Below are 24237 nucleotides of genomic sequence, written 5' to 3'. Positions count from 1 at the left end.
ATGAGCATGAATGTGTGTTTGTGTACACGCACAAATCCTCATGCGATTATAAATCAACCTCATGTCAGACGGCTCTCCGCGATTCTGATGCAGCAGCAGAAAATGATCCCCCCCTCCTCTTCTTCTGACAGGGAGTTTGCTACAAGTTATCTGGAATGTCATGGAAATTAGCATTGAAATCATTCTGCTGACAGGTGCGCGCTATCTACGGCAGCCGCACGCAAAACAGATCGCATGAATCCTAATGGCCTGCCAAGAGAACCTCCTAGTACCTTCTGAACGGCTGTGGAATTCATATCCATGCGCAAAAGTACCGGCCAGATTGAATTCACCATGAAGTTGGTTTTGATGATGTTGGTTTAAGAAAGGAAGTATGGAAAAATACTCACATATTGTACACATAACCTGCACACACAAAGAGAGTAGACTGTTACAAAGGCATTCAACTAAAACAGAAAGCTCGCAAGTGTGTTTAAAAGCTTTAAATTAAACATTTTTATATTTTTATTCCATAGAGTTCTATTTAATAATTTAAAACATGCTTCTTGTATGCATGTACGGTATAGTACGGTCAGAAAAAAAAAGTCTTGACCCCCTTTATTTCTTCATAGTATTTTATTTTTGTTTTCATGTACTCTTAAAGAATAATTCTCCAGGCCTCCTGAAGAACCTTTTTGGGTCTATATTTGGCTCTCATTTTCAGTCCAGTCTCTATACCTGAGCAATTTTAGAGCAATGCTTTTATTTGTCACACTACTGTATAATTCATTAAACCATAAAAAAATCTAACTTAAAGCATGCACCAGTGAGAAACAGCTACTGGCGTGGACAGATGATCAAGCTGGTGATTAATATACAGTACTGGTGATGCTGACTGCTGAGAACAAATGAGAGGGGAAATGAGGTTGCTGCTGAGGTTTTTACATACAGTAAACAACTTATCGTTAGGAACTTTGCAGCCTGTCACAGTAAAACATTTGTACTAAACTAACATTTGTTTTAATCTATATAAATCTAATTTAATTTAATTTAATCTAATATGAAGAACTGAGTGGTGGCTGAGAACTTTTGCACAAACCCGTAGCTCAATTATTAAGTGTAGCACTATAGAAAGTTTAGTTACAAAAAAAATAAAAGGACTAAAAAAAATTTAATTCATTCCAATTCCACTAAAACTGAATTTAAAAAAAAACATCAGCTGGTGAGATGATCCTGTCCCCACAGAAGCCTCATTTTTCTGTTCTTGGCTGCCAAAACTGAAACTCAATGTGGTCTTCTGCTGTTGTACATCATCCGCTTATGTGAGTTAAAGTAGCTTTCCCTTTAGGGTGAATCAGTCTGACCATTCTGCTTTTATGCTTCATTATTAAGATTTTCCACCTGAAGATCGCACTTTACTAAATGTTTTTTGTTTTCCACACCATTTCTCCTAAATTATAGATCTCCCAGCAGACCACATCCAACCCATCCTGTCTGGCACTAAAGACAAAGTCACAGACATTGCATTTTCCCATTCTGATGTGTAATGTTTTTTTAAAAATAAAATAACTGAAGCTCTTGACCTGTATCTGCATAGCTGTATTACTAAATAAAATAAAAAAAACAGGTATTCCTAATAAAGTGGTCAATGCATCTGCATACAAGTCACTCTGTTTGAAATAATCCTAAATTATTTTTAGCTGTTTTTGTGGTTACATAAGGTAAAACAAAGTCATGTGTTGGTGACCCTTAAAATCCCAAATCTCTTGTCATGACAAAATTACTACCTTTTGCTCCAGGATTTTTGTTCCTGATGTTGCTGTTGTCGTGTATTTCTTTAAGTCATGTCATTTCCTCTGTCCAGAGTGGATTTCATTAAAGTCTACTGCTCAGCCTTTCACCAGGCATTTTGCATTTTGTCACTTTGCAGCAACAGTGAAATTGACAAACACTCGGTCGGGTACAATTGAATTGAGTCGTATAAAAAGCTCATTATGTTGCCCTGAACGTTCATTTGTATGTATGAATGCCTGAGACTATGCAAACACACCAAGAAGGATTCATGCAAACTGTTCCATTACTCAAACTATCAGCAGCAGTTAAGCTGTCATTAACTCAGCGAAATAAAAAAATAATAATTAATAGAGAAATTCTTTCTGTCTGCTTTCCTTCTCTCTATCACTTTCTTTCTTTTTTATATAATTTTCCCTTCTCTCTCTCTCTCTCTCTCTCTCTCTGTTCTGTATTTGTTTTTTTGTTACGTGCTGAAAAGTTGGAACAGATGAGAGGGGAAATGAGCTGCTGCTGAAGTGATTACTGTACATAAACAAGATCTTTCAACTGTATCTTTAGACACTTTGTAGCCTTTTGCTTTTCCCTTCACCTTTTTCTCTCTCACACACCTTCTTCTCTGTATCTCTCTTTTTTAATTTTATTCTTCTCTGGCTTTTTATTCTTGCTCTCTTTTTTCTTGATGAAATATTTTTCTTGCTCTCTCACCTTCTTTCACGATTGCTTTCCCATTGTCTCTATTTTTTTTCCATAACTCTGTTAGTATGTCTCTATTTCTTTATTTTCCTTTTGCTTGCTTTCTTCCCCTCTCATCCTCCTTTTCTCACTCACCTTCTCTCTTTTTAATTTCCTCTTTTCTGCTCCTTTTTTGGCTTACTGAAAAAAGTTGTTTTTCTTTGGCATTCTCTCTTTGTCTTTTTCAACAAAAACAAAATTGAAACAATTGTTTCTTTATATTATCAGCCATTCCTCTGTCTTTCTCTTGCTCTCATTCTATCACTCCTTTTTTTCAATCTATTTCTTTCTTTTAGCACTTTTTCTGTGTCTCTAATCTTTTCTTTTTTTTTGTTTTTTTCTCTCTTTTTTCTCTATCTCTTTTGATCTCACTCACCTTCTTCTCTCCTTTCTCTCCATTCACCATTCTTTTGCTGTTTTTTTTTCATATAATATTTTATATCTTTTTTAATGAAGCAAACTGGAATATTAAAATGTTTACTTTTTTGCATTTTTTCTCTTTCAAAAAAACAATTAAAGAAAAATAAGATTTGCTCTTTGCAACATTCTCTTTCTTTTTTCCTCTTGCTTTCTTCCTCTTTCTTGTTAAAAAGCCTTTAAATTTGAAAAAGAATGAATTATTGTTTTTTATTATTATTGTTTTTGTTATTTACAACTTTATCTATTTTTCATAATTAGCTCATCTAAACACTATAAAAAATAATAACTGAGATTATATTAGACTTTGGTTTTAGACTTTGTTTCCTCTGGAGTAATGCAAGAACAATAAAATGACTAACCTTGCAAAAGCTAAATGAGTTCAAATCAGAAAATACTGAGCTATGGCTTTAAGTTCTTGTGATCGCTCATCAGGGAGTGTGTTTTCTTGGGTCAGCTGCAGTTGGATTTTGCTGCTTCTGCAACTCTGCTTTCACAGGCTGTTAGCAATGGGAACACAATTACAGCCTCTTAATTCCTTCACTTAATGTAAGGCAGCAGCTAAATGAAAATGAAACATCATTCCTGCACCCCCACGGCGCAATTACCCCAAGATAGAAGAACCGCGAATGTAGGCCACATTGACGAATGGTCTTCTCCATGCCGGGAAGCATGTTATTGCATTTTGCAGAAGACAATGTAAAATATTGCATGTAGTTGATATTATCCAAATTAGAAACAGTGAATGCTCAATGATTTCTCTACTTTGAAGTCATCCCAGGGATATAATCATATTCTGTTGTCTGTGTCTGGAACATCTGGCACAGGATGGCTGTTGGTGATGATTTCTGCAGAATGTGCAATCCAGGATACACATGCTTGTCTAACTTTAGGGACTAATCAAGAATTTTAACATGACAGTGATGAGCGATGCAGCCTGGAAATGTACTCTAAAATCAAGCATATGTTGTCTTTAATATAAAAAAGAGGAAGTGAAGAGGAAGTGAATCTGATATTTATGGAACCTCATTTCCTCCACTTATGATACAATATTGCACAGAATTACCTCTCAGCTGGGATTGAGATAAAACTCACTAAACTTGTTAAAGAGTTTTTTGTTGTTGTTGTTTTTTGTTAACTTTATGATATTAATAAGTATTTTTCTCAAAGAGGAAAAAAAGGTAATAAAAATGTTGCGACTGTGATATAAAACATTTTTCACATTCAAATTTTTTAACAAAATTTTTTACATTCAAGTTCACATTTAACATTTTTCACATTTTTTAAACATTTTTCACATTCCAGTTTATATGATTCAACTTCATCTTCTTTAGCAAGTTCCTGTCAATTGTAAGGAAAAAACCCTTCATTTTTAACTACAAGATTAAAATTAAATTGCATAATATTTTCTCAGTTCCCACAGATTGTTAATCAAATATTTAATATATATAGTCAAGTTATTTTAATTATATTTATTTAGTGTAGTGTATTTAATAATGCACATTGTCATTAAGTACCTTTAACAAATCCATGGATAAAGTTTTTTTAAATAAATATTTAAATTCTCTAATGAGCAAGCCAGAGGCAGTGTTGGCAGGGAAAACCTCCCTGAGACGACATAATGAAGAAACCTTAACAGGAAACAGAGTAAAAAGGCAACCTGTCCTCATCAGTTATAAATTCTACATTACAATTATAAATCATTTCTCTGCAACTGTATACAATAAGAGTCATAAGCCATTTATGTAACTATAAAATAGCCTGAGTGATTTATATATTATATGCACACCAACTACTGTATGAAATGTTTCATTTGGAATGCAAAAGTAACCAGAGCCAAATTCCACAACCCTTGATCTATACTAAAAAGGCATTTCAAAATTTAGCTCAAACTAGCCAAAGGGCTAACCTGACCTAGCTATACTGCTATTTGTACTAAATACACTGTACCTTTTAAAGATACCTGGATTTAGATCAGTGGGAATGCTGATATGAGTCCCAGATAACCTTTGGAACACAGAGAATGAGGATTGTGGATTTTGGCCCCCGATTATACATCATACTTATCTTCTGGGCAACAAACTTCATAGTCGATGTGCAGAGCAGGAAAATTTCTAACAACCAGGACTTACTGTAATGCAATTTTATGCACCTCAATTTAGATTTAAAAGACACACACACACACACATATATATATATATATATATATATATATATATATATATATATATATATATATATATATATATATATATATATATATATATTCATTTAATTCAGTGCTAGAGCCGATCTAACGTGTATAGACTTTAGGCCACCCAAAGAAGAAAACCCACAGACATCTTTAGTGCTTTATACTGTATGTTAGATGATATTTTTTAGATATGATGCACATGGCTTCCACATTATATATTTCTGGCAACACACTTTTTAAAGATTAGCAATGCTGGGTCTTTCTAAAACATCAATAAGCATGCGTATAAATATTTTATGAAAGCAATGTTGGAGGATTCATGAAGAGGTTATGGCAAAAACGTCAGAGTTGACATCACAGGTTTTGCTGAATTTTATCAGTTAAAGACTTTTGCAAAAAAAAAAAAAAACTAGACATTTCCATTCTTTAGCTGAGAGATGTACAGGTTTGTAAAATACAAGCTGTAAATATATATACAAAGTACTTTAAAACAATGGTACAAAGAAATCAACAGTTAAAACCAAACTTTTTTTAATAGTGAAAATAAGAGCATTTCCATACACACACAGTGTGACTAGAACTCACAGTATTGGGACTAAACAGCTGCCAGGCCATAAAAAAAATGACTTGTTAGCGAGCCTAATCAGAAAAAAAGCTTAAGAGTAATGGAAAAAACTTATGGGATCTGATGAGTTCACAGTGACCCTATTCCTGAGTATGTGCATGTTAGGATAGGTAAGTAAGCACATGAAGCGATGCCCCCATAATGGATAGTGCTCACTATACAAGACTCTGGAGGCTCAGCAACGTTACAGTAGGTGTCAATAAAATTAAGTCAGCTGATAACCTGAATGGACTGAATGAGCAGTTTATTACATCAGTGGATTGTCTTTTTCTCACATGATGGCAGATCAATAGAGTTTTTAATCATGTCTGACTTAAATTCTCAAATTGTGACCAAAGTGGTTCTGGAAGTATGAGGAATCATTTTCTCACACCTGAACTGGCCTCCACATTGTGTGCTGTAAGCAAAACTACGGTGAGTAAAAGAGATCTTGGGGTGTGTGATTTTTATTATTTTATTTTATTTTATACTATATTTTAGTTTAGTTTAGTTTAGTTTAGTTTAGTTTATGTTATTTTTTGGCCAGGCCATTTCAGTTCAACGATTTTAGTCTGAGCACATAAAAGTATAAAAGTCAGTAATACACCTAACATCTGGACTTAGGTACGTTAATAAATTTGTACTACTATTTGTTATGGTCAAAAATACTCTTAAAAAAAATTCAGTTAAGGACCATCACATATACATGAAATAGAAATAATACATACATATAAGTAAGATTTTAATTTATAGAAAATGTGTTATACAGTGGTGTGAAAAACTATTTGCCCCCTTCCTGATTTCTTATTCTTTTGCATGTTTGTCACACTTAAATGTTTCTGATCATCAAACACCGTTAACTATTAGTCAGAGATAACATAATTGAACACAAAATGCAGTTTTTAAATGAAGGTTTACATTATTAAGGGAGAAAAAAAAACTCCAAACCTACATGGCCCTGTGTGAAAAAGTGATTGCCCCCCTTGTTAAAAAATAACTTAACTGTGGTTTATCACACCTGAGTTCAATTTCTGTAGTCGCCCCCAGGCCTGATTGTGAAGTGTGACAAACATGCAAAAGAATAAGAAATCAGGAAGGGGGAAAATAGTTTTTCACACCACTGTAGGAGCTACCTAACACAGAGAAGTAGACCAAAAGCACCTCAAAAGCTAGACATCATGCCAAGATCCAAAGAAATTCAGGAACAAACGAGAACAAAAGTAATTAAGATCTATCAGTCTGGTAAAGGTTCTAAAGCCATTTCTAAAGCTTTGGGACTCCAGCGAACCACAGTGAGAGCCATTATCCACAAATGGCAAAAACATGGAACAGTGGTGAACCTTCCCAGGAGTGGCCGGGAGACCAAAATTACCCCAAGAGCGCAGAGACAACTCATACGAGAGGCCACAAAAGACCCCAGGACAACATCTAAAGAACTGCAGGCCTCACTTGCCTCAATTAAGGTCAGTGTTCACGACTCCACCATAAGAAAGAGACTGGGCAAAAACGGCCTGCATGGCAGATTTCCAAGACGCAAACCACTTTTAAGCAAAAAGAACATTAAGGCTTTTCTCAATTTTGCTAAAAAAAACATCTCGATGATTGCCAAGACTTTTGGGAAAATACCTTGTGGACCGACGAGACAAAAGTTGAACTTTTTGGAAGGTGCGTGTCCCGTTACATCTGGCGTAAAAGTAACACAGCATTTCAGAAAAAGAACATCATACCAACAGTAAAATATGGTGGTGGTAGTGTGATGGTCTGGGGTTGTTTTGCTGCTTTAGGACCTCGAAGGCTTGCTGTGATAGATGGAACCATGAAGACACTGAACTACAGCTCCCATCAGCCTCCACTGGTCACATGGCTTTGATTCCATCTGCACCTGGTTTGTCTTTGTTACTAGTTAATTAATCTAAATTTAGAATAATTCCTGTTTTTTCAGTTTATCCTGGATTTGTGTCTGTTGTACAAACTTTGCTGTTGTGTTTCTGGGTGTAAGCCCTTAGCTGTAGCTTAAGGATTTTATAGGAATAGATCTTGTTAGGGTTTGCTAGGTTTGTATTTTTGGCACGATGTTCAATAAAAAGCCATCGACAACATTAGAGTCGGTAATGCATCATAACGATAATTATTTAACATTATTCTCTTAAAGTCGTGAAAAAAGCAGAGCTGAGAAACAAAATATAAAACATCAATCGACTTCCTTTGAGCTGAAGAAATATTTTTTTTCTATTCTTGCGTTGCAGACTTAAAATAATCATATAATTTATCTAGACACGTCAGAAGAAAACAAATAAAATAAGTGTGCTTCAATCTTTTTTAAATGGACCGTACAGTACACTTAATATAATGAAATTGTTTGCAAAGCTGTTGGACCCAGCAGCTGTGCTTGTATTGATAAGAATATGTTCACACACACACAAACACACACGCACACAAATACATGCATGAACACTTTGGCTATTTTTTTTACAGCTTGCTCTCCAATATAAAGCTATGAAATAGTACATAATAATTCACTGGAGGTTTTCATTATTTAAAAAAAAGGACCAAATTGAATGTTGTTCACATTGTTCCTTGATCCATAAACTCAATTCATGAAATGTTACAAACTTGTGAAAAATTATGCACTGACAATAGTCATGTGAGAAATGCTAAAGCTTAAGGTTAAGACACAAGTTACGATCTTCCGCAGAAAATGAAATGCAAACACTATTACCTGATATCTAATGGTAACAGACTAACGAATAATAGGTTTTAACTAGTAAGCTGTTATTACTGTCATTAAATTATTATTCTTGTTACTATGATTCTGTTTTGCTACTGGTAATTTTTTTATAACCAGATCAGAGCTTTGTTAAAATTCACTGTCACTCTTGAGTTTTTAAACAAGCCACATAAATCCTACACTCTTACTTCATAAAATTTTGATGCAAAAATGATAAATATTTTATGAAAACCCAGTGTAACCACTTAGAGCGAACATGTTCAGACTAGATCACTTATAATTTTAAGAAGGTCATTTGTATAAATAGTGCAAATTATTGTCTAGTGCCTGTTTTGTATTCATATTCCTTTTTTTATCGATTCAAAGCATTGGGTTTTTAGGGACTGTGCATGCAATGCTGCAATGCATTAAGTAAAAGTTTATTACACAGTGATGAATTATCTTTTTAAACTCTGCTGACATTGGCTTGATCTTTGAGGTAATATAACCGTTAGCCCTGAGGACCTAGTTTTGATTGTGTAAATGATTCTCCTATTTCTGAGCAGAGAGTCTAACACATTCTGATTAGAAGAGGTGGAGACAGCGCGTGCAGGCTAACCGAAAGGGGGAAGGTTCTCTCTGCCTGGCTAAACAGCAGATTTATGAAATGTCCATTTGGAGAGCTCTGTGCAGGTGGGCAGAGGCCGCTACAGTAGCACTACTCCATTACACACCCATTAGAGGCTGTCTCACACCTAATGAAAAGCTCAGGATGCTGCTCTCATACAGCTCTCTATAAAACAGAGGATAGCTTTACACATATGTTTACTTTTCAAATGTACCAAAAAAACATCCTAAATTCAAAACTTATCTAATTTTATGTTAAGATCAACACCAAGCTCTCAAATGGTCCAATTGCAGGAGAGGAGAAATTCCCAGAGTTGAATTACTTACTCACTCACTCATCTTCTATGCTGCTTTATCCTGTATTCAGGGTCGCGGAGGACCTGGAGCCTATCCCAGGAAGCTTAGGGCACGAGGCAGGGTACCAATCCATCACTGGGCACACACACATATATGCACACTACGGGAAATTTGGGAACACCAAGTAGCCTAACTTGCATATCTTTGGACTTTGAGAGGAAACCAGAGTACCCGGAGGAAGCCCACCAAGAACAGGGAGAACATGCAAACTCAGAGACGGGAATCGAGCCTGGCCGGGAATCGAACCCAGACCCTGGAGGGGCAAGGCAACAGTGCTAACCACTACACCACCATGAATTAACACCCTGCATTGTTTATACAAGTGAATTGGACTCATAAGGACTCTGGCTATCCAACAAAACAAACCTGGCCATGCTGCCTAGGTGGGAGGAATGGCACACTTTCACACCACTGGCATTCACAGAGATACAGTACTGGGCGACCATGGGCATCTGTGAGCTCAATTATACAGAACAGGCCAGATATCTCTTTCCCCTGAGTGGGTTTTGCTGCCCGGTGATGCTGCATCTGGAGCAAATTTGTGGGTGGAATGGGATAAAATTGGGATATAAGACAAATTCTAGACAGATGAACCCCATATAAAAGAGCCCCGGAAATCAATATAAACCACTGCATTCTTAAACATCAGCCGTGGTTAGTATGACTTTGACATATTTCGTTAACAGAAGGATAAAAAAATGGAGTGGAGTGACAGATTTAAGTCATAATCTTTAAACCATTATGACACATGACTGTACATCTCAGTCATATTCATATGATAGTTATGATGTAATATGACAATCACCAGTTACGAAAAGACAGCATAAGTGGTCATGTTAAAAAAAAACAAATACTTTTCAGTATTTTGATTATATATCTGCTATGTACGGTGGCCGTGAATTGCAAACCAAAATTAACAAAACTGAAAACAAAATAACAAATTCAATACCAAATTAACAATTCCGAAAACAAAATAAAAAAAATAGTTTTGGGTTTTGTTATTTGGTTTTGAATTTGTTAATTTGTTTTCCATTTTGTTAATTTGTATTGCACTTCAAGGCCACCATAGCTATGTCATGGATATCCGTAAACACACTTTTAAGCAATAAAGGCAGCTAGATTAAGTTAGAATTTCAGACACATAAGTAAAAGGCATGCTCAATAAACTGTAACTATAATAAAGAAGATTTTTTTCTAAAAGATGTATCCCAGAAACTATACACAGCCAGCATCTCTGTTCATGAACCGGCGTCTTGCACTTATACACCAATTGCATCGTTGTATCTATGGTTTGGATAAGAATTAAAAGGGTATTTTAACTGGACAGACCAAAAAGCTGCTGAGGCTGGTATGGCACTTCATCTCTAACCTGTGTGTGTGTGTGTGTGTGTGTGTGTGTGTGTGTGTGTGTGTGTGTGTAAGATATGCAACATTCAAAAATTTTGAAATGTTGCTATTTAGTACTTCCACCACCAGATGGCAGCAATGGCAAAAAGGCAGTGTTGTGTGAAGGGGAATTGTGAGTATACATGTACTGTATACAGTACATCACTAGCATACAACAAAAAGGAAATTGTGCTAGCCTTAATAAAGCATTGATCATTTTATAAACAGAAAATGATTTTTTTTCCTAATATTGTGTCTTTCATTGTTTCTCTTTTTTAAACCTGCTAAAAGAAGGATCATTCTCCATATTCAAGGTTCTATCAATGCATAAGATCAGAAAAGTAAAAAAAAAAAAACATGAATTTAATATGTGTATATATATGATTAAACAAACAAATATAAAGAAAAGGATGTAGACACATACCCCAACAAATTTCCCACTAATAAAGGACTAATAAAGGTTTATCTTATCTTAAGGTTTATCTTATCTTACAGTACAGGATTGGTACTCTCTCTCATTACTGGCAATCAGGGATAGACAAATTCCAGAACTTTCACAAAAATAGAAAGGGCAAGGACTTTTAATTTTTAAAAAATTGTGTGCTTTTTACATACCTGGATGTCCTAAGGTGAGTAATGAGGAAGTAAGTTTTTTTGTGAACCCAGGGGCGAGGAATAGATTTGTGGTTCTTGTATTGTGGTCCTGGAACCACAGGTTTCTTTGGTAGTATTGTTACCTCACAACCCAGTTTGATCCAAAGCTGGGGTTACTGTTTGAGCTCAGGTTACTGTATCTTTGGGTGAAGAGTACATCCCTTGTCGACTGCTTGGTCCCAGGTTCAAACCTCAGCACCACCAAGTTGCCATTGCAGGTTTTGAGCAAAAACCTGACTGAGTGTTCTACATAATGCAAGTGAGCAAGTGTGACTGAGTGTACTACATGTTGCACTATGATGGATTGTCATTCTATTAAGGGTGTATTGCTATTCTGAATTTTAATGGACAAATTCCCTGCTACAAGTGGTCCAGGGCATTGACCAGACCACTGACCAGACCATATGAATGACTAAACTTTATAATAGGATCCAGATCCAGATTTAAAAAAATGTTTGGTAATCATGTATGCTCTTGATCTAGCTCTAAATGCACCAAGATTAAGGGATACACTTGCATCAAGCAAGGATATCAGCTATAGGGATTTAAAATGACTAGAATTGAATGGTTATGAACTGACCAACACGTTGTTGAAATCACATTGTTGCCCTCTGGACCTGTCTGACCCATCCTGGTGCCCTGCTTCTGGTTGGAGATTTCGTCACATGGATGCCCCGTGTGTCTCTTTGGGATGTTTCTGGTGTCTGGTGACGGTTTCATTCTACCTCAAAGACGGTTCTGGCCTCGATTGGTGTCTACCTGAGTCTGAACTGCCTGCCACCTAACACACAGTATGAATGCAGATCCATTCCTGCTTTCTGTTTCACCCAAATAAGGATGGGTTCCCTGTTGAGTCTGGTTCCTCTCAAGATTTTTCTTGAGATTTTCTCAAGATCGGCTTGCTCACCAGGGACTTTCTGACCATTTTGATTCATACACATTCACATTCCATACAAAATTAAATAATTCTTTTGATTCTGTAAAGCTGCTTTGTGACAATTTAACAATTGTTAAAAGCGCTATACAAATTGAATTGAATTGAATTGAATTGAATTGAATTGAATTGAATTGAAACCAGGAAGAATAGAAGTGAACCGTCAAAAAATCATGACTTGGTATCACTTAAACACCTGGTGAAATTGCATCAGAAAGAAAAAAAACAGGAGAAATTAGAGCTATATGATTTTTAATAGGGAAACTAAGAGCATTTCCATCCACACACAACGTGCTGAGAACTCCCAGGATTTGGACTAAGCACCTGTGTGGCCACGAAAAACCCACTTGTTAGTGAGACTAATCAGAAAAAAGGTTTCAATTTGCTAGGAATTATAAAGATTAGACTGTGGAGCAAAAGAAAAAGATCACATGGTTTGATGAATTTAGATTGACCCTATTCCAGAGTGATGGGAACATCAGGGTAAGAAGGCAATGGCAATGCAGCTATCATGTATAGTGCCCACTTGATTTATGATCTGGAGTTGTGAAATTGTGAAAGAGTGGCTCTGGGAGCCGGACAAATAATTTTTACGCCTACAAATTTACACCCAAATTGTTTTGGCCACAACATGCCATAATCAAAGCTTAATATGATTGAATTAAATTATAGTGTATAAAATACTGTTCCTGATTGAAGCTTTATTTAATTGCCAGGGATTGCGGGGCCTAAATTTCTAACCCCCCTTTTTTGAGAAGTCCAAAACAAGTTGAGATAAAGGAAAGGATGCTTTAAGCCATCTTAAAAATAATCTCCATTGCTTGGTACTTTTTTAGCCTATCTCTATGTTTGGCAAAGCAAGGTCCTGCTAACTGAAGCTTCTCTGTTTTTTTCCAGAAGACTGAGGGGTTGTGGCTGTCCAGTGAGGGAACATTTACAACATTAAGCTTATTTAAAGACTTGGTAAAGGGGAGTTAAACTTAAAAAGAAGCAGTTAAGGATTTGGGCATACTATTCTTTCAATTGCCAAAGGGTTCGCATCTAGAGCATAGACGCTAAGGGTTCATTGCACAGGGACGAGGGGGGATTTGAGTTGTTAGGCTATCTTTTCATCCACAAAGTTACAGAATTTCCCCAGAGTCTAAGGCCTGGAAAATAATAGGATTTTGAGCACTACAAACTAGTAGAGTACACTTTTAGATCTCTTGTGGCAGAGAGGTGGATTGTCCTGAACCGATGTTACATAGTAATAGATTCTGCCTTTTTACCATCGAACTGCTCCTTTTGAATATTCATCCATCTGTAGGCTGCCAGTGGTGGCATAGTGGTTAGCACAGTCACCCTGCACCTAAGGTCAAAGGTTTGATTCCTGCCTCAGGACTCACCTTGTGTACAGTTAATGCATGCTGGGTTTCCTCTGCATAGTCCAGTTTCCTCCCACAGTCCAAAAACATGCTCATTCCCAAATTGCCCGTAGCAGGTAAGTTTGTATATGAGTGCCCTGTGAAGGATGGGCAGCCCATCCAGGGTATACTGTAACCCTGTCTGGTGCCCTAAGATCCCTGACATAGGCCCCAGGCCTCTTATCACCCTATACAGGTTTTTCTTTCTTTGATAAAGACAGACATTTGTGAGCATGTCATATTAGTAGTAACGTTTTGCTTATATCTAGATAATAGTGTGAACAATTAAATTATAACATTATAATATCAGTGTTTTGCTAGGCTCTTAGGTATGTTTAATAGACCCACATAGACTGTACAGTACATACTGTAGTGCTGAATATCCAGTATTTGTATGTATGTGTTCAGGCACAATCCCCAGTGTAACATTCATTCTTCCAATATTTTGAATGATTGCATTTGTGTGTGAATGTGTCCTCTTCGATTGTGTTAATTTAACACTGCACACATTCATTCAGCAGGGATTTTTCACTACATATCCTAAACGTCCTTGAATGGATTAATGACTTAAGGACTAATTAAGGTTTGTGTTATTGTGTAAATGAATTTGTAGACTGAAATGAGAAGTGTGTTGTCCCCGCACACCCTAAATTAACTTGTTCAGGGTTGATTTAACACAGTGTTTATTTATATCCAAATGAAAATATATGAGCAATGTAAGAGTTAATTAAGCACTGGGGAATAATTCACACACACACTTGCATGCACAAATAGAAACACACACACACACACACACACAAACACACACACACACACATTGTGCTATTTTATGTCTGGCTTCAAAGCTAAAACATTTATTTAGCTTTATGCCATGAGCTAGGGCAGACCAGTCATCGGGAAGAGTGGGGAATTGGAAATGAGGGCAATTTAAAGCAAATTTCTATTCAAAATGTTCTTCCTAGTCTGCCCTTGCTGTGTGCTTTAGTACTGTGCTCCTACAAGACTACCTGATAGATCAACAGGTCCCACTGAATGTAGTGTTAAATGTGATTTTTTGTAATATATTCCTATATGCAGCCACCCCTAAAAACAATCTAACATGAATATTTAATTTATGATGAAAGTTAAAGTCCACTTGTACATTACAGGAACTTGCCTGGGAGTTATATTCACATTCTCCATACAGTCCTGACCAAGCCATATCTAATATCTGTTATTGAATTTACAAACCTGACTCCAAAAAGTTGGCACACTGTACAAATTGTAAATAAAAAACAGAATGCAAAAAGTGGAAGTTTCAAATTTCAATATTTTATCCAGTATAGAATAACATATCAAATGTTGAAAGTGAGATATTTTGAAATGTCATGCCAAATATTGGCTCATTTTGGATTTCATGAAAGCTACACATTCCACAAAAGTTGGGAGAGGTAGCAATAAGAGGCCGGAAAAGTTAAATGTACATATAAGAATCAGCTAAAGGACTTATTAGGTCAATTGGCAACATGATTGGGTATAAAAAGAGCCTCTCAGAGTGGCAGTGTCTCTCAGAAGTCAAGATGGGCAGAGGATCACCAATTCTCCCAATGCTGTGGCGAAAAATATTGGCGGAATATCAGAAAGGAGTTTCTCAGAGAAAAATTGCAAAGAGTTTGAAGTTATCACCATCTACAGTGCATAATATCTCCTCCAAAGATTCAGAAAATCTGGAACAATCTCTGTGCGTAAGGGTCAAGGCCGGAAGACCATACTGGATGCCTGTGATCTTCGGGCCCTTGGACGGCACTGCATCACATACAGGAATGCTACTGTAATGGAAATCACAACATGGGCTCAGGAATACTTCCAGAAAACATTGTCGGTTAACACAATCCACCATGCCATTCGCCGTTGCCAGCTAAAACTTTATAGGTCAAAAAAGAAGCCATATCTAAACATGATCCAGAAGTGCAGGCGTTTTCTCTGGGCCAAGGCTCATTTAAAATAGACTGTGGCAAAGTGGAAAACTGTCCTGTGGTCAGACAAATCAAAATTTGAAGTTCTTTTTGGGAAACTGGGACGCCATGTCATTTGGACTAAAGAGGACAAGGACAACCCAAGTTGTTATCAGCGCTCAGTTCAGAATCCTGCACCTCTGATTGTATGGGGTTGCATGAGTGCATGTGGCATGGGCAGCTTACACATCTGGAAAGGCACCATCAATGCTGAAAGGTATATTCAAGTTCTAGAACAACATACTGTATGCTCCTATTCAGACTCCGTCTCATTCAGGGACAACCTTGCATTTTCCAACATGACAATGTCTGACCACATACTGCATCAATTACAACATCATGGCTCCGAAGGAGAAGGATCCGGGTACTGAAATGGCCAGCCTGCAGTCCAGATCTTTCACCCATAGAAAAACTTCACCCTTAAAATGAGACATTTTTTCAGTTTAAACATTAGATATGTCATCTATGTTGTATACTACAGTGTCCCAACTGTTTTGGAATCGGGTTTGTAGATAATAATATGTTGTATTTATAATTGAGTACCGTTGAGTAAAGCAACATGGAGGCTTAATAGTGTCTGTAGGTGAAGGCATACACTAGGTCATTGCAGTCAATCATTATGTAAATAAACCTATAGATAAGTTTGGTCAGTATATTAGGGTGGATATACACTGTCTGAGGTTAGAGGTGATTAACTCGTGTTTTTGTTCACTATAGAGCCACCGTAAAGGGCACATTTTCTCATATGTAAAATGACCTTGCATGTAGAAAGGAATATGTATATGGCACGGCATCTTCTTTTCAACACTGCAGGTTCTACTATACTGCCTTCTTGTCATGTTTTCTTGCAAATAACAAACCAACATAGATCAAAGGCCACTCCTAAAGCATATCATCATAGGGGTACACTTACAGTAAGGTTACTTTTTATCTACCACAGGATCACCCTAAAGGAAATCTTGACTGTTGTTTAGAGGAGATAACATATCAGTAGCATTTATTATATCATGTACTGTATAGGACATTGTGTATATTTATACACAATAGGCAACAGTGCTAACCAGTACATTACCATGCTTGCTACACAATTGCTGTCGTTGTTATTTTTTTAAATATGAATAACCACAGTGAATTCGTTCAGCAATTCTGTGAAAGCATCATTTTTATTACACTAGGGATCTAAAAGAGATAGAAGTTACATTGCTAAGCATTCGAATTTTACTGTTAAGAAACTATTAACAGTACTTTTCACATATAGGCTACTAATTGATGAATACAAACCTAAATCAAATTATAAAAAACCCATCAAAATTTATTTAAGACTTGGACATCAGCATGGTCCCATGTATTTTTTAATAAAGACAGCAAAACAATATTTAAATTCCTAAAATCAAATATACAAATGTCAGGGTGGACATTTTTAAGCGTTTTAGGCAGACAATTTAAGCATATAATTTTATAGAAGGGAATAGAATTTTATTACAACTTTACACAAAAAAAATATTTTATTACACACATGTTAAAATTGTTTATGTCCTCTGTCCTGCATTGTGGTTTTTAAGTGCACACAGCACTGGGGTGTTAAATATGTTAATATATTTTGTAATGGGTTTGGCACAAGGGGGGGCAACAACACGTGCATGTGGCGAGGTCTTACGAAAAAGGGGTAATTTTACTTAGGGGAGGAAAGGGTTGAAGAAGGGAGGAAAGAAAAAAGGGAAGGAAAGGTGTGCACATGCAGATCTGGTGGGCAGTGCCCTGCTGCCATGCGAGCACAGGCTGGTGAGCGGTGGCGGTGGACAAAGTGGCACGTGCTCGCGGCTGTCTTTGCCACAGTTATTAAAGGGCCGAATACCATTTACGAATTTGAAGTCCTTGGTTAATGTATATTAGATGGCTATAAACCATTGAAAAAACTATTAAAAACCTTAAAATATACAGTATAATGAATGCAATCCCGTACAACCAATAATGTTCCTACCGTATTTTTTATGGTAAATTTCTGGGAAAAATTATGTTTTTTACCTGTTTATTTTTTACAGAGCAGATATTTTTCTGATTTTTAAACTCTATTAAAATGGTTCAGTAAAATATAAAATGATGCATCAGTATATTAGTAACAAATAACTTCTCTGAGAGTTTATATGTTACATACATAACTTTTTTTAATTTTACTGCAATAAACCATATTTTCATATGTTTTTAACTGTTAAATTTAAGGTCTTACTTTGGAAAACTAATTACAGTTTTTCACTGTAAGTTCTATGGTTAATCCAAGTTTTGTGAAATATGGTTTTATTCTGTAACATTTATACGGTATTTTACTGTTAAAATTAAACAGTGTAGAAGTTTTGTCAGTTTGCTGGTCTGAAGCATTTAGATGTGTGTTAACACAATGCCAAGAGGAGAAGACAAAATCCACATTCTTAGAAAAGCAATTGTTGATACACATAATAATAATAATAATAATAATAATAATAATAATAATAATAATAATAACATTTTATTTAATGGCGCCTTTCATGGCAATTAAGGAAACCCTACAGTTAAAGTATAAGAACAACAGTTAAAAACAAAACAGACAGAAAACTGCATTACATAAAAGCCTGTCTAAACAAACAGGTTTTCAGACGAGATTTAAAAACTGGGAGACTTGGACTGTTGCGGACCTCGACAGGAAGTCGGTTCCATAAAAAAGGTGCTGCATAACCAAAGGCCCGAGACCCCATAGAAACTATCCGTGTACGTGGACGAATGAGTGTAATTGCAGAAGCAGACCTTAAATCACACGAAGGGATATGTATATCAAGAAGGTCCAAAACATATGTAGGTGCCAAGTTGTTTAGTGCTTTGTAGGTTAACAGTAGTATTTTAAAATCCACACGGTATTTAACAGGGAGCCAGTGCAGATTTTGCAAAACGGGAGTGATGTATTGAAAACTAGAAGTTTTGGATATGACCCGAGCAGCAGCATTTTGTACTAACTGTAATTTATGAAGTATTTTTGGAGGAAGCCCATAAGATAAAGCATTGCAATAATCAATTCTAGGTGTAACAAGAGCATGCACAAGAATAGCCGTACTCTTTGTTGAAAGGGCGGGACGTAAAGGGTTGATATTCCTAATGTGGAAGAATGCAGAGCGGGTAACACTATTAATATGGGCTTTGAATGACAGTGTTTGATCAAAGATGACTCCCAAGCTTTTGACCTGGTTGGATAGAGGAACATTAAGATTGTCAATTAAAAGAAATGTTTGCCCTTTCTAATGTTGATTTTGTGCCCACAAGAAGAATTTCAGTTTTACTATTGTTCAATTTGAAAAAAATCCTTGAAAACCAAACCTTTAACTCTTCAAGGCACCCAACAAGAGCAGAAGGAAAAGACATCATTGAAGGTTTGGAGGAGAGATAGAGTTAGTTATCGTCTGCTAAACAGTAAAATTTAATGCCATATTTTCTAAATATGCTCCCTATTGGAAGAAGATAGATAAGAAACAGGAGAGGTCCTAGCACAGAGCCCTGAGGTACATCAGTGACAACTGGAGGAGTGGTTGATTGAAACTATTTAATTTGTACAAATTGTGTGCGATCAGAAAAATAGGAATGAAACCAAAAAAGGGCTATACCAGTAATATCGATAGATTCCAATCTGTTTAAAAGTATGGTGTGTAAGACAGTATCAAAAGCGGCACTAAGATCAAGGAGTATAAGAATCGATAAAAGTCCAAAATCAGCAGCCAACAACAGGTCATTAGACCCAAAAATAGTCATGTAGCTCATTTGTCTATTCCAGGATTAAATGAGTGTATCATGCCTTGTATAAGACTGGTATCCAATCCAAGATGTGTTATGGCCTTGAATCCAGCATGCCCATAAGCTTTAGTCATACTGCAACCCTCACAAGGATGAACTGGTTACAGATGTTGAATAACTAGAAATTTACATGATTTTTACATGAAAATCACTTAATGTGTGTGTTTTTATAGGCCCTCAGGAATAACAGCATTGGCTGAAAACACAAGCACCTTTCACATCTTGTTGCCTTGAGTTACATCAGACCTGCTTTTTAGAGCATTCATTCTCTCCCAATATGACCAAGCTTAAAATACAAAAACACCAGTTAGTCACTAGACAGCTATCACGAGTTGTCTAGCTCAACAACTTGCTAACAATGCAGTCTTCACTGCATTCGAAAAAGCTGCCTTGGTGATGTTTGACATACAGAATCTGAGATGGTGTACTGTGTATGGTATGTTTAATTTTCCCATCAGCACTGACCTGACACAGCTCTGACGTACTATTAAAGAACATCAGGTCAATTTTGTCCAAGGTGGCATACTGGGTAGCTTCACTGCTTCACAGCTCCAGGATCCCTGGTTTGATGCTAAGCTCTGGTGACTGTTGCATATTCCCCAAACCTTTGCTTATGTTGTATTTATTGGATTCTCTACTGTAAACACACTTGTGTAAAGGGCCTGGTGTTCTAAGGTGTGAATGAGTGACCTACAATTGAAGGGAATCCCATCTGGAATATATTACCATCGTATGCATAGTGTTCTCCAGGGCTAGGATAGGCTCTGGACCCCATATGACCCTCACCAATATTAAATTGCTTAAGTTTAAGTAAACAAATGTATTTTCATCAAAACAATTCTAAGCACTGTGACTTGAAATTAATACCTGTCCTCTTGTCAAATTAACATTTGTCCTCTTAAAAGTGAATGGCATGAATGTACTCAATTATATCAATATATATTTATATATTTCTTAAGATTTTTACAGTGTACTTAAAGATGATGATTTATGTTTTGAAGAAGAAGATTAAGAAACTTTTATCTGTTACATACACAGTACATTACAGCACAGTGAAATTTCATTTCCTCCTGCTTGAGTCAAAGTAAAGGGCCAGATATGATGCAGCACCCCTGGATCAAGGAGTGCTAAGGGCCTTGCACAAGGGCCCAACAGCAGCAAGGCATTGCTGGAACCTGACCTTCTGATTAGTTACACAAAGCCTCAACCGGTAAGCAACTACTGCTTATCTGCTCAAACTACAGTAGATGCACTTGTTGCGCATTGAGAGGCTTGTTGGCTTGCGCCATTCGTGGAATCCCAACTCGCGCAGTCCAGTAGCAGGGGGGCACTATTTATATCTCAAACACACCAAGATCTCTCTCGCTCTTCCTCTTTCTCTCTCTCTCTCTCTCTTCCTCTCTCCCCCTCTTTCTCTCTCTCTCTCCCTCTCTCTCTCTCTCTCTCTGTCTCTCTGTTTCTTAAAATAGCCAAGAGAGTCGTGATGAGCTCGCCCTTGAAAGCTTTGCCTTGAGAGATGAGAAAAAAAAAGAATTGTAAGGATTATGGAATATGGTCTGATCTGGGCAGTGCTGGACACACACGCACACACACACACACACATGCAAACACACACTCTTTCTCTCTCTCACACACACACATACACACTATCTCTCTCACATACATACACACACATACACGGAATCAGAAGGATTATGGAATATGGTCTGATCTGGACACATATACACACACATACGCACACACGCGCATACGCACGCCCGCCCCGCCTCCTCGCTCCCTCCGCGCGTGCTGAATTAACGCGCTGCTATTTTTAGAAGTGCCCGCGTTTCCAGGGGAAACCTAATGACGCAATGACGTCAATGCGGGTCAACAGCTGACTGGAGGAATGGAGCGCTCCCTGTTCCATTATTACTGTGGGTGTTTTTTTTTTTTTTTTTGCCCTTCAAGTATTTCCATAAAACAAAGCCAAGGCGACTAAATGAAAGAGGACGCGAAGAGACACTGAGGGGGAAAAAATGCGACAAAACGAGACGGGGATGTTGTTTGAAGCCGCGCGCGCCGTCACGGCGACGCCCCGCGCGCACGGACCCGCGTCAGTGTGAAGGCTGGAGCAGCTGAAGCGCGTCCAGGAGGGAATGTGTGTGTATGTGCGTGTGTGTGTGTGTGTGTGTGCGTGTGCTTTCCTCTCGTTTTTTTTCTCTCTCTCTCTCTCGGAAAGCTGCGTGCACCTCACCAACAGGGAGTAATGGGGTGTGAACTGGAGACTCTCTATCCCTCTTGCCCTATCTCTCCCTCTCTCTTTCCCCCTCTGTCCTGTTTTTGCCCCTCTTTCGACCTGTGTTCATTTACGTGACGCCCGGTGATGAGATGCGGAGATGCGACTCGTGTGCCAGCGCGAATTATTCACGTTTGAGGTCTCGGAAGAACGGCTGGTGCTTTTCTACCGAGAAACACTCTTCACAATGTCAAAGGTAAAAAAAAAAAGGAAAAAAAGAGGAAACACACACGCGCGCGCGCACGCACACACACACACACACACGCACCTGAAACCTGATTATTTTTTATGCAAAACATGATAAAGTTTGGATGTAGCTATTTAAATTGCATATTAATATATAAATATATATGTGGGGTTTCATCAGCATGAGGGTTAATCGTGCATTTTGCTTTATGATATTGTTAGGCAGTAAATCAGCAGTGTAATGGAGTATGTGTAATAAAATGCCATTGGAGTGTTTGAAAGTGGACTGTGCACGTGATGGGCATTATGAGTGACCAGCTCAGTGGCTGAAAGGTGAAATGGCCCATGTCTTGGCTTAACTCACTAACATGTGAGCCATTTAAAGATTAAAGTATTAATATCAAATGCATCGATCTGACTTGAATATGATGGTGTGCCTGTGAGTGTGTGTGTGTGTGTGTGTGTGTTTCTTCCTCAGCAGTGCGTCCTGAAGAAATCTGTTGCTGGGCAATACTGTGCTCACTTTCATTAAAGCATGATTCCTTTCTCTCTTTTTTTAAATGCATATAAGATGCACAAATGCGCAAATGTCTGCGTGCTTAATTTCTATTTCAGGGCATATTCCACGCACACAGGACCCAAATGTCAATTTTGAACGTGATTATGTGAAATTTAAAAATTGTGCACAAATTCAGTGTATGCATAATTCATAAATCGACCATAGCTAATGTATGGTGTGTTACATTAAGTCCTCAAAGACACACGTTTCATTATGATTTTTTTTCCTACACGTTTTGAGGTGTAGGGCGTTACCGAGGCGCGCGTGAGGGTTCAGCACCACGGACAGTTCCCCGCGCCATGCTCCACACACACACACACACACACACACACACACACGATCATATATGCACAGATTGATCACTAGCACCATTATCTGTGACACTTTTTTAAACAGTTTTTTATATAGATTTGCAGTCAGTAAAAGTCAGAATAATGACTGGGTAAATTCTTGAACCTTACCCTGGCTTAATCACATCTGTTTCTCGAAACCCTTCCTGAATGAGTGTTAACCATGCGTTAATTACATCAGTACAGGCCTACAGGCTCCTTCAGTGCAGGATCATCATCGTGGCTCTTCATGCAATGCACCTGTCCGAGTGAAACCAATGTCTAATACTGATCCTTTCTTTTAATGTTCCTCACGTCAATTAATAATGCCTGCACAAAAAGGACATGAACATTTTTTAAGCAAACAAACCTAAATTTTTCTGCTCTATGATTTTTATTTTTATTTTTTGGTAATTAGAAACGATTCCATTGGAATAGATGTGCAATGTGACAAAGAATAAGAAAGCTGAACTTGACACACCATGAACAGTAATTGAAGAAATTATTAAGTGATTCACCATGAACAGAGATTATTTCATTAAAAGTACATAACATACTGATTACATATAGCCTATATAATCTTATTATTTATAAATCCTAAGAATTATTACAGAAATTTCCATGGCATGCAGAATGCAGAAGGTTGTAACATGTAAATATGTTCACCTTCAGTGGAATTATATGTGTGCTGTTAGAGAAAAAAGAAGAGACCTACTCAAGAATTAGTTCTAATTTAAACCTTTTGTATAAAAAAAAACTCTTTGTTGTAGTTTTCAACCTAAAACCTTTAAACAACCTGTAAAGCATTTTATACAATACCTGTCAAAGGTTTTGACACAGCTTCTAATTTCATGTTTTTTCCTGATTTTTTTTTTTTACGTCGTAAAACATTGCTGAAGGCATCCAAAATATGCAATAATCTATTCTGAACAGTTGATATTGAGACATGTATGCTACTTATGCTCTGTAAAGCCTTCATAATGGCTCTAATCTAAGGTGGTGTTAATTGGTGGTTTTTGAGGACAGTAACTTTAGAGGAACTTGCTTTCCTGAGAAGATCTTCATGAGCCAGTTTCATCATGGTGCTTGATGGCTTTTGCAAATGCACTTGACAATAGGGTTCTTGCAAGAGTTGTTACAGAACAGCTGACCTTCGTGTTTCTTAAAATAACAACTGACTGCTGTAGTGATTATTAGTATTAATTACCTAATCCCATATGAGTTATTACTCACTCACTCACTCATCTTCTATACCGCTTTATCCTGTATTCAGGGTCGCTGGGACCTGTAGCC

This window comes from Clarias gariepinus, chromosome 7 (genome assembly GCF_024256425.1).
Source record: "Clarias gariepinus isolate MV-2021 ecotype Netherlands chromosome 7, CGAR_prim_01v2, whole genome shotgun sequence".
Classification (NCBI taxonomy): Eukaryota; Metazoa; Chordata; class Actinopteri; order Siluriformes; family Clariidae; genus Clarias; species Clarias gariepinus.
Note: the sequence above shows the minus strand (reverse complement) of the source record.